Below are 12,934 nucleotides of genomic sequence, written 5' to 3'. Positions count from 1 at the left end.
TTAACTTCTAAGAGGCCTCTGCAGTAAAAAATCATCCTAAAGTAGAAAAGGGCAGTAAATACTGCAGGAAGGGAAAACAACATTCAGGTATTTTGTCCTCTGGGTGCCCTTGAGACTACAATGTTTCTACCTCCCAATTCTAAATGGGACTTGTCCCAGAGCTCAGGACAGCAGATACTATATCAAAAATAGGAAAACAAGATATCGCTCAAAAAAACCTCTTTGAGACACTTGGAGTATAAGACAGGAAAGCTTTGGGATCCATGTAGTGCATGATAATACATGCACTTTTGGGGATGGGAAGTGCTGGATGTTTCCTAAGGTACCACTGAATGCAGCCTGCTTCTGCAGAGCTCCTTAGGAAGCCACAAACACCTGGCACATGAGGAATTCTGAATACCAGCAGGGTGCACAGAGGTCCTATCCATCAATACATGGGCTCTCAGCCCAAGCATCAAATAGCAGCAGCCTCCCAGGAGGCAGAGGTGGACATCACCAAACTGCTGTTGTTGCACGAACATGAGGACCAGGGAGGAAAACAAAACGTTAGATAGAACCAACTGGGTTCTTGAGTATACGAGCAATTATATGAAAAGATTCCATCAAGTGAAACAACATGAATGGTTCTCTCCTGACATCATGACAAAAATCAGAGACGGTGCCAAATCCTTTTTAATATGATTATTGTAATTTTTCTTTCCCCATCATAATTTCTGATTATATTTACAGCACTTTCATCATTCAGCTGAAATAGATCTTTCTTTGTTCTTATTATCATTAGTAACTAAACAGTAAGAGCTTGGGCAAACATACAATACACATTCATGTCACAGAACTCAAGAAATATCAATTTCAAATTTCAACCATATATTTTTCTGGAAATAGTCCTGGATAACACTGTTCTTGATGCTGAGTCTTGCAAAACCACCTAATGGGCTAGCTCATGGCTCATTTCATATGAATAAAGTTAAATGTCCATTTAAATGGGATGTAGATTTTCACAAACACTGAATCACTCACATGGCTTTCCAGGAAATTAAATTAACACAGCCCATTTGATTTTCCATGTTCACATTTTAGTCATGCCCACGTTTTAGCAACCAAGCAAAAACTCAATCTCTTAAAAAAAAAACACAACTCAATCTCTTGATAAATTATAGAATCCTTCTAGAGATTTAATTTTTTCTTTGAATTCTTTGGAATAATAATGTCCAATATTAGCCTAAAAAACTAACCACTATTTGAAATCCATTGTTTGATATTTATACAAAAACATCTGTCCACTCAATAATATGGAACCTGCTTAATATTACATCATCAAAATATTTGTTTAAACTTGAAGTAAATAACTCTATTATATGCTATAACACTACAAAATTATAAAACCAATGTAGAGTATAAATCTATCATTGAACAATTATTAGGATGAGTTCTTATTAAGAAATAAAATATACTTTAAACATAGACACAGAAGGTTTGGCTCAGTGTATGCAGCATCAGCCTGCAGATTGAAAGGTCCTGGGTTCGATTCTGGTCAAGGGCACATACCTCGGTTGCAGGTTCCAGGCCCTGGTCAGAGGCATGCAGGAGACAACCAATAGATGTGTTTCTCTCACATAGGTGTTTCTCTCTGTCTCTCCCACTCTCTCTAAAAAATCAATGGAGAAATTATCCTCGGGTGAGAATAAAAACAAAACAAAACATTTTTTATTTAAAAAATTAAAAAGAAATGAAGTATATTTTAAATATATACAATTTTATTTGTTAATTATAAAAAAGCTGAGGGGGAAGAGTATATAATCAGGGTATCAATAATAAGGATGATGTCTATTTGCATTTTAATATTTTAAAATAATTTTTTGTAAATAAGGCTGACAAAAATATGAAATAAACTATTATTAGAAGCTTTGATAACCCACATGAAAACATAAAAATGTCACAGAATTATTTAATACAAAGTCAGCCCACCTGTACTGATTTTTTGTGTGTAAAACTCTCTTTCAGAAGTTAGTGTAAGTCATTCTATCCTTCCATGATAAACTACAGCACCATGGTATTTCTCACATACAGAAGAATTCTTAAACTTCCATTCATTTATTCTTACATATATAAGGTTTGTGCAACCATTAAGTTACAGAAATACAAAAGAAACTTTAAAACTACAATGTATTGAGGGAGAACCTGCTATCGACAATTTTATTCTCTGTGACTAAGTGAAATACCCAGGCAATTTCCATATTAACTTTCAGCATCCCATGACCATGTCTCATTTTAGACTAGGCTCAAAGATAAACCAAAGGCCATTAAAAGATTTGGTCTTGATAAACTTTGAGAACTGGGGACCACTGGGAAGGTGATAAATGAGAAGAGAAAATTTAAGCTTTCAATTTTTAAAAAAATGAATTTCAGAGATGGTAAGTTTGATGCTTTTTCTAGACTTAAAAAACAAAAGTGTCTCACTGTGTTCATCCCTAAGGAAAAAAATGGCAAAAATCTAGCTATGTGTGTATTTGTGTATGTGAACATGCATTTAAAGGGTTTTAGATCAGGAAAACCCAAGATGGAATATACTTAATTTTTGCAGGGCTGACAATGACTACAACTGCTGTTGCTAGTATTTATTGAGCTCTCCTTTCTATATACCAGGCACTATGATAGGTGATTTATATTCATTATCTCATATATTCCATAAAGAGGAACAATTATTAGGTCAGAGAGGTTAGGTAATATGCTCAGTATTACACAAATGTCAGGAAAAAGAATAAAAAAATAAAACCCAAATCATGCATATGGGCATAACCAATGGACACATGCGGGGGAGGGGGGGCGGGGAGAGGGAATGTGCTAGGGGTTGGGGGCAGCCAGGGAGAGGTCAATGGGGGGGAAAGGAGACTTATGTAATACATTAAACAATAAAGAATTTAAATAAATAAAAAAAACACAAATTAGTTTGACTTTAGAATGCAGGCTTAACAAGTATGTCTCTCCCTCTCTAGCAAATACCTCATGAAATAATTGAAAACAAGAGGGAACATAGCAACTAGATATTAACATTACATCAAAGTATAACTTGTTATTAGGAAGAATTAGAGGTAAATATACAACCATACTCAAAATGTGATAATTATATAAAGCAAAATCCATGTAGAAGGAAACTGTTTGCTAAGTTCATTATTGCTGACTTGAAAGACAACAGAGGAGGTAAGCTTTTCAAATCTACAAGATTCAAAGGGATCACATAAAAACAAGAAGGAAGGGCTCAGAGGTGAGATTGAATTTTACGGCGAGGACTGTAAAGCCCTGCAATTAGGATCAATAAAATGATTTTCCAAGTTCAGAATAAAGAAAGAGCTGGTAAAAGACTAGTTCAAAACCAACAGACCTGAAGAAGTACACTACAAAGCTAGGTGACCCTGCTGTTGAATCCACTAAGGATATCTGGGGCTGCACTAATGGAAACACATTGTTTAGGTATGGCAACTGTTAGTCCCATTGTTTAACTTTTAATATTAAAATCTGTAGATGAGATCACACTGGGTCAGAGAACACTGCGTCCAAGTTTGACAAGGTCTAAATTTTTGTCTCTTGCTTTTTAATAGTGGCCTTGTAGATCTAGTAGTCCAAAAGCTCCATTTAACATATAATTAAGAGGTTTCTACCTTCCTATGTACATAGAGGACATTAGCAGGTCAAAGTCCATCCCACCCTTGTATGAATTTGCACGGTGCCAAAGGCCGTGAGTGTTGTTGTGTGGAGGACAACCAAGATGATGAGACATTTGGAAACCAAAGTACATGGAGAAGCAGTAGCCTCCCCTCTCTACGCCTCTCTATCCTATAGCCCTGTGTTATTTTCTTCATGGCATATATCATAATCTGAAATTATCTTCTTTTTTACTTGTCAATGTCTTAATTTGGAACACTTTTGGTTTACCTCTATTTGGAATAAACTCTATGAGAAATGAGAGCCCATCATTCTTGTTCAACACCATATTCCAAGTATTTCAAAACAGTGCCTTGCACCTAAGAGGTACTCAATAAATATTTGCTAAATGGATGAATGAGCAAAGGGTGGGAAAATAAAGATGTGTAATCTGGGAAGAGAAGGGAGCTGTAAGAGCAGTTTTCACATATCAGAAGTACTATATCAAAAAGAAGACATTTCTGTTTTTCTCCAGAAGAGATGACACAGGACCAAATGGTAGGCATTTCAAGAAAGAAAACTTTGGCTCACAACTAGGAAGCATCTTCTAAGCCACAGAGCCCCCTAACAATTAAAGTGGTCACCTTGTTAATTCTGAAAGGATTCTTATGAGTAGGAGACTGTGTCCATGGGTTACCAGTTAATCACAGTTCATATGATTCAAAGTATATAAAGAATATAATGAAACTATACATAAAGATTGAAAGTAAAGAAAGTGATCTAAGTGGTAACTCAGAGAAGGTATCTTAGAACACAGGGAAAAAAAGAAAAAATGAATACACATTGAATTCTGAATGAAATGGGGAGAGAAGAAAGTCTTGTAGTCTTTTTCCAATAGGCATGTATTAAATATACAGAGCTGTAAGCTGGAAATGGGCATTTATTACATACACAGAATTGTAAGATGTACCAAAGCAATTAATAAGAAAACAAAACCAATGAGACAGTCAGTTTAAGGAATAAGAGTTGGCAATAGTGAGTTTCCTTTGTAATTGGGTTTCAATTTTTATGAGAAATGCAGAATCTGAACACTAGATACATGTAACTAGAGAAAAGGCACAAGGCCAGATTTAGAACTTCATTTCAGAGCACCTGGCAAAGGATGGTAGTTCCATCCCTGAGAAAAGATGTGTTCTCTGTGGAAATATTCAAAGGGAACAATAAATGAGGAATGGGGAGAGCATCACAAAATTACAGCTCATGTAAGGATCATTTTTAAATGTCATCCAATCATTCATTTGTCCTTGGGCAGAACTGCAAAAAAGGTCATTATCTTTCATCTTAAAAACTCAACTAAAAGGCATTCTTAAAAATCTCCCTGAAAAATATACTCCAAATGCTAAAGATATCAGTATTAAAATATTTCTATATTTTAAATGTAGTTATGAAATACAAATGGCAAATTTTCTTATAGTAAATAGTATCAAATAATCATATATTGAATTATAGTTAAATTTGCTACATGAATAAGCAAAAGGACTTTAACACTTGTTTCTTGGCCTTTTAAAAATTTATAACTCAGTATAAAGTATAAGCTTAGAAAATAAAATATTCTCTTCTGACAAGTCCAAAATATCTATTGGTAGTACATCAAATTAAGTACTTCTCAAATGGTTAAAAAAAAATTCTGCACTTGTATAAATGCTCTACAACTCTAAAATAAATGGTACCTTTCCTGTAACAACTTAAATAAAACATAATTCATGAAATTTAAATTATGAAGATTTAGTTGGTTTGTTCCAAATTGTGGAGTTTTTGTTCTTGCTATTCTTAATTTTTCTCTCTTATACAATCATGAACAAGGTTAAAATAAAAATTAGAGAAAAACTAGGTTTTATAAAGGTAAACAATCTTTGCAATTTAGCCATGTGGAAGTCTGGAACCCACAAAATTAGTAACTATTTGGTAACTAGTAATAGGAGGAAAAATAAGAGGCAAATGTTAAATATTCTTACCAAAATTATATAACTAAAACTGTTGTTTACAAGAAACAACATTAAGTGGTAAGGTAAGGTAAGGTGCATTTCAAATAAAAGGTCTTCTGCTGTAAAAATAGCAGGTCTAGCCCGGCCAGTGTGGCTCATTGGTTGAGTGTCGACCTATGAACCAGGAGGTCACAGTTCGATTCCCAGTCAGGGCATAGGTCCAGGTTGTGGGCTTGATCCCCAGTGGGAGCATGCAGGAGTCAGCCAACCAATAATTCTCTCTCATCATTGATGTTTCTATCTCTCTCCCCTTTTCCTTCCTCAATGAAATCAATAAAAAATATATATTTTTATAAATAAATAAATAAATACATACATACATACAACAGGTCTAATCTCATCAAAAGGGCCTACATTCAAAGTTACTTCTGAGCAAATGACTACCTTGGTGTATATATGGGGAATTGTATTGCACCAATCTCAAAATACACTAGACATACTATTATAGTAAATGTCAACATAACATAATGTATAGAGAAGAGTTAATATAGCAGGCCTGGGACTGCCTATCCTTAAAACAGCCTCCTTGAAAGGTTAGCCCTTGGGTGACTTCTAAAAACTTGGCTGATAAACAGTTCCCTACAATGATATAAAACTCCTCCTAAATGATAAGGGTGGCTCACTGTGCCTGGATTGTTTATGCAAACAATATGGTTTATATTAAATATCTGCTTTCCTTCTGGGAGTCTGGGATTTTGGTAGGTGCTTGGCCAAGGATGCCTGTGTGACCAACCCCCAATAAAACCCTGGGGTGCTGAGTCTCTAATGAGCTGTATAAAACTGCACGTGCTATCACTACTCGCTGGAGGAATTAAGTGGACACTGTGTGATTCCACTGGTAGAGAACTCTTAAAAGCTCCCATCTGGGTCCCTTTGCTAATTTTGTTTAATATCCATTTGTTGCAATAATTCTTAGCCATGGGTACAGCCAATCTTATAAGTCCTTCCAACAAATCACCAAACCTGGGGGTGGTCTTAGGGATCCGTGACAAAGATAGCTTGATTTTTAAACATCAATTATCTGGCCTTATATATTAAATATGTCTATCACATTTGCAGATGGCAAATGTTTAATGAATATATTCAAAGACACAATGAAGATTCAAAAAGACTGGACTAAATGAACCAGCTCTAACATGATGAAATTTAAGTGAGAGAAAGATAAGGTTTAAAAAAAACACAAACCATTGTACATGTAAAGAAAGAACATATAATTAAGAAGGTGTGAAAAATATTTATGGGTTTATTGAAAATAAAGTAAATATGTTAAACAGTAAAGTATAACTAACTTACTTTTGTGCATAAAAATTAGCAGTATAAAATACAAAGCAAGCAAAAACGATAACCCCACTTTCCTCTGACAGTGGTCATGTCACATACAGAACATTATATTCAACTCTGAGCACCATTTAAAGAAGGATATATATTAGAGCATATTCAGAGGAAAGCTGGTGATGAGCTTCAAAACCTTATTTTACCAGAAATGCTCCAAGATGAAGAGAAGACTAGAGATAGGAACAATAGTTCTAGTAACATATGCAGAAGGTTTGGGGTAATATAGAATTTTAATTTTTTCTATATAATCATGAAGAAGTCAGAAAGACATTCATTTCAGCTGAATGCAAATAAAAATTATCCAAAATCCAAATCTTCCCAAAGTGCATTCATCCTCCTTTAAAACACATTCAAAGCCTACACTATGGGGTTTGGAAGGAAGAATTCAATTAGAGAGAATAGCTATATTAAATGATATCTATATCTAATACACTAATTTTTATGGCTTCCTCATTTAGCCTCTAATATAAAGGCAGAGGGGAAAAGGATTTTGAGGTAACCTTTAGTCCAACCACACCCTCAACTGAGTTGGGGGGGAAAGTGGGAAAAAACAAAAATACAGTTAATTTGGATAATTAAGTTCAATTGAACTCAAGAAATAAATGACTTAATATATAGAAAACACTTTATACTCAGCTCGGCAAATATTGAGTAGCCACTATATACAAAGCACTGAGGAGCCAGAGAGATCTGAGTAAAAGACACAATGAGGAGAAAAGATGCAGATGTGTGAGCATCCCCTGCTCCGTTCACATCCACACCAGGTAGGACTTCTTCAAGGTGGTAAAGCTGCTGAGGGAACTGTACCCACAGTTCTGCAGATCAGGTAAATCAAAACCAGGCCTGGGGTCCTCAGCCCTTAACAGCTGAAGTCTTGATGCCCATATACACTCCAAGGACCCAGGCCCTAAAAGTCTGCTTAGGAAAAGGTCCTCCCCTTCCTGGAGAGGCAAGTAGAGATGTTACTGCTGTAACAGGAGCAGAACACAACAGAAAACATGTTCTAAGTCTTTCTCAAACTTCAGTACACAGATGGCCCTGGGGCACACACAACACACAATGAAACAGGCAATGCTGAAGATAGCACCAATCATAGGACAAGAGCATTAACAGAATTCAGTGTTCTGAAAATAACATGGTCTTAACATGCAGCAGCAGAGTAAATGGTGAACTAATAAAGTGAGAAGACAATCTGGGCTCAAAGACCTTTGAAATAAAGAATTATTTCTTTAAATGAGGTTCAGCAGACCCATTTGAGTTACATTTGGCAGGGGGTAGTGGGGACATAGGGTATGCTAGGAAAACAAATACCAAAAAAAACCTGCATTAACAAAACAACCTCTTAAAGGAGCTGGGAGGGGATAAAGTGAAAATCAATTCCCTTAATTTACTTGTTACTGTAGACTTTCTGCTGGCAAGTTTGTGGTGAAACAACATAGCTTGATAATTATTGGTGTGAAGATAAACTGGCTCACTCCTTTTGGAAAGCAATTTGGCAATATGTATAAATAATCTTAAAATATCTCCATACATTTTAACCAAGTATTTCTTTCTTAAAAATTGTAAGAATACTAAATAGAGACAATGTTTTATTTATAAAGATGTTCATAAAGAATATACAATAACATCAAAAATGCTTATATTATAAATAACTACATTTAAAAATCCTTCTTTTTAAATTAAAAAATATAATCTTATTGATTTCAGAGAAGAAGAGAGAGGGAGAGAGAGATAGAAACATCAATGATTAAAGAGAATCATAGATTGGCTGCCTCCTGCACGCCCTCTACTGGGGATCAAGCCTGCAACTCTGCCATGTGCCCTGACTGGGAATCAAACTGTGACCTCCTGGTTCATAGGTTGATGCTCAACTACTGAGCCATGCCAGCCCGGCCAAAATATCCTTTAGTAGTACATAGAAAAAGTGTTAGTCCAGAGTGGAAAAAGAAAAGAAAAAAATTGAAGAGTTGTTATATCTAATTATATATGGGTAATGGAACAATGGGTGATTTAATTTTCTTTTTTATGCTTTTGACCCCTAAATTTGCTCATGGGGTAATACTTCTTTAAAAATTAAAAAACACACAAAATGAATCTTGATTGAGGATGAAAAGGGGGAAATTGTTATGTAAAAGGGATGGAAATCAGGAGAGGCAGAATTTGGAAATAAGTTTACAGTGATTAGCTATAATTCATTCTTTTATAGAGTTATCTGAAATAAAAAGGTGCTAATATGAAAAGGCAAGTTGGTGGATATATGAAATAGACGCAATATCAACATACAAATAATCTCTATAAGAAATCCTTGAGGTCTTCTCTTAACATCTCCAGTCTACTGAGTACCCTGAAAAGGACAGGAAGACCTAATGAGTCTCTGAGATCTTTCATCTGAAGTCAAACTAATGAAAACCTGATAACTTGCTATCTTCTTTTTTTAATCCTCACCCAAGGATATTTTTTTTATTTATTTGAGAGAGAAACATCGATCAGTTGCCTCCCGTACATGCCATGACCAGTAAAGTTTTAAGATCTTAGACACATAATAAGTTTTTTTAGTTGCCTTAGGGTAGTGGAAGTAGGATAATAAACTAATCTTTGGGATATCGAGTTTTTCCTCAAAATCTTTTGAAGAGAGCAGCAATTTGAATGTATATCTATTTGTAATTTGTAATTTTAATACAAATTCATTTTAACCTTTGGCAAGAAAAACATTTCACAAAAACCTAGATATACATTATACAGTGGTTCTTTCTTTTCAAATAAAGAACTCTGCTCTACTATGAAATTGATAACTTCAAGCATTTCTGAAAAACCAATTTTGAATCATCTTTTCCTTGTCAAAATATAAGAAAATTCCAAATATATTTTAACTTGTTAAAACATTAAAACCAGGATTTTCAGAAATTTTTTATTGGCTTCTTCACAAATTATCTTTTAATCTTCTCTACATCTAACATTTACAATATCAATTTAACATTTTTATTATAAAATCCCTGAAAAAGTAAATGAAATAACTATGAAGAGGCTATTAGCATAACATATATGATCCAATAATACCTATTTTAAACATCAAACTCTATTATGAACATAAGTGCTTTAAAATTGTATTTTACACCGAGTATATCCGTAATCAATGGTTTGTGTCAAGCATAAACTCAGACAAAATACCAGTCACCTCTTGCTACAGTCTGCATTGCATTCAAATATATATTTTGACATTTTTTTCTAAAGATATTTTATTGGTTTTTAGAGAGAGAGGAAGAGAGAAAAGCATTAACGTGAGAGAGAACCATCCATCCACTGCCTCCTGGATGTCCCCTACTGGGGACCAAACCCACAACCTGGGCATGTGCCCTGACCCTGAATCGAACCAGCAACCTTTTGGTGCATGGGACGACGCCCAAACAACTGAGCCACACTGGCCAGGTCTATATTTTGAATTTGAATGAACAGGCTATATACTTTTATACTTGATTTTGTGTTTGTGGGGGCCTCTCAACTAAAATAATGCCACAACTTTGAATTTATAAAGTTTATTTGGGCACTTTTAACTGGCATCAAATGTATTTACACTTGCTTAAGTAGAAAAAATAAAATAAAATTGGAGTCAAATTGCTAAAGTCAAAGATAAAAGTGATTTCTCTTAAAGTAGAATTTGGGAAAGTTTTAGAATTTTAGCAAATACATCCATTCAATAAATTTTACCCTTATGTGCTATGTTTCTTGATATTTATCATCTACAAATTTTAGAATCTCAAAAATTAATATGGTTCCATTTACTATGGTGAAGGTACTGATATCCTATATGTGTTTCATGTTTAATATCTATCAGACACACCAGACTCTTGCTAGATTTATTACTGTGACATTTTCACTTTCATGGGGAATCTATATATATAAATGCCTAAGTGACTTGCCAACTGGCTGACCGGCCAGTAGCTATGACGCACACTGACCACCAGGGGGCACACGCTCAATGCAGGAGTGGAAATCACAAGCATGGAAACATGGAACAGACTGATGAATCTCAGAGGAAAAGGGGGAGAGGGGAGGGTGGGAAGAAACCAAAGGTCTTATAATGCATACTAGAGGCCCAGGGCACAAATGCACCAGTGGGGTCCCAAGGCCTGGCCTGCACCCTCTCGCAATTCGGGACCCCTCGGGGGATGTCACACTGCCGGTTTCGGCCTGATCCCCACAGGCCAGGTGGAGGGGCCCCACCTGCCAGAGGGACCCCGCTCACTCCGCAGATGCCCTTCAAGCCCCGGCACCATGCCAGGTGCAGCCAGCAGTGGAAGGACCGCGGGAGGTTGACTCCAGGAAGTGTCTGGCCCGTCTCGCACAGTTCCGCCCCTCCAGCCACCTTCTAATTAATTTATTTTCAATGTGCACAAATCTGTGCACTGGGCCTCTAATCATATATAAGATAGAATAAAATTACCATTAAAAAGTTATAGATATGATCTTTTTAGATGGGGGACTGAAAATAGAATCCTGCCATCTATGAAGTGCAGTTATTGCACCAGCCAGACCCCATTTCCCTAATACAGGGCCAACCTTTTGTTAAAGATGTGGAAAAAAATGCTAGAAGGTGCCATCAGTGGTGCATAAAAAACCTCACAGTGATTGATATCCATTTCAAGTTCAGCAAATAACACTTCACACCAATTGTGTTGAAGCAAAAATAAGAACATCTAATATCATAAGTAAAAGGTCATCAAATTTCTCTGAAAAACTATCTAAAATAACAAATATTATGAAAGTCAGAAAATCATATAAACTATCATCAAAGCAAAATAGTTTTAAGACAAAACTGGGTAATGTTACTTATAGAAAGAACAAAAACTTTTTTGTGAAATGTCAAAATATTTTTTAAATAGACAGCATTATTTTTATTAAAACTATTTTCTCTTCCTGATCATTAAAAAAGTAAATGCTCATTGTAAAAATAAATTTAAACTAAAATATTAATATAGAAATACCTAATCACATCACTTAATATTTTAAAAGATGCCCTTTTTTACTATTTTTAAAAAGTTATAAATATTTTAAATTATAGAGCAAAATGAGCACTGCATAAAACTTTCATTTCCAAGAAACACTGGTCATTTTGTTTTCCCTGATATCTATATACTTGGTTGTAGAATATGCCACTTTCTACATAACCTTCTTAATCTTACAATAGTTTTGCTCAGGGAAAAGGTCAACTGTTGGAACCTAAAACATCAAAACAGAGCATCTACAGTAACATAAGCTCCCGTGCACTGCCGGTGCTTCTACCTGAACACAAGTGATGCTATGCTCAGCATGTTACATAGCTTGTTCTTCTTTACTTGTTTATCACATACTTGTTTTATATATATATATATAAAATGATTAGTTTTCAGTGTGGGGAGAGACAGAGCAAAGTCCTTTAACACAACAACTTTATTTATGTCTTCACTCATATAATAAATTATATATGCTGTCATTTATAAGCAAATTGGATAATTTCCACAGAATGCTATATAATGATGAGAATAACGGCTATGCTTCCTGTTCTTAAAATGCATTATTCTGAAAAAGACAGAGTATTTTCAAAATAAGTATTACCTTATTCTATAATTATACACATATTAAAGTATGTCAAAAGAAAGTTAAGTGGCTTACCCTAGAGTTACACAGGAAACATTACAATAAATAAGAGAATCTAAACCTAAAACTTGCCTCATACTGGCTCCCCTTTCAGGCTACAATAAAGACTTCCATTTCTACTCTTCTTCAAAAAAATTCTCTTTCAATAAGAAATTTATAGAGATTTTAAAAAGCTATTCAAGGAAAACTTAACAAAAATGAACAAAAGTAATGTCAAGGAAATGCCATGCCCTGGGGTTTCACTTTTATTATTTTAAAAAATAGTTTGATTATAGACT

General features: G+C 34.9%; 1 protein-coding gene across 5 annotated transcripts in view; it reads right to left on the bottom strand.

Annotated features, from left to right (window-relative positions):
- The window catches only part of LOC103289977 (rab GTPase-activating protein 1-like), a 438,759-nt gene that overhangs the window by 251,160 nt on the left and 174,665 nt on the right, over positions 1–12,934 (bottom strand). The gene's annotated exons all lie outside the window — the stretch shown is intronic.

Source organism: Eptesicus fuscus, chromosome 22 (assembly GCF_027574615.1).
Source record: "Eptesicus fuscus isolate TK198812 chromosome 22, DD_ASM_mEF_20220401, whole genome shotgun sequence".
Classification (NCBI taxonomy): domain Eukaryota; kingdom Metazoa; phylum Chordata; class Mammalia; order Chiroptera; family Vespertilionidae; genus Eptesicus; species Eptesicus fuscus.
Note: the sequence above shows the minus strand (reverse complement) of the source record. Positions and strands in the feature narration are given on the sequence as shown.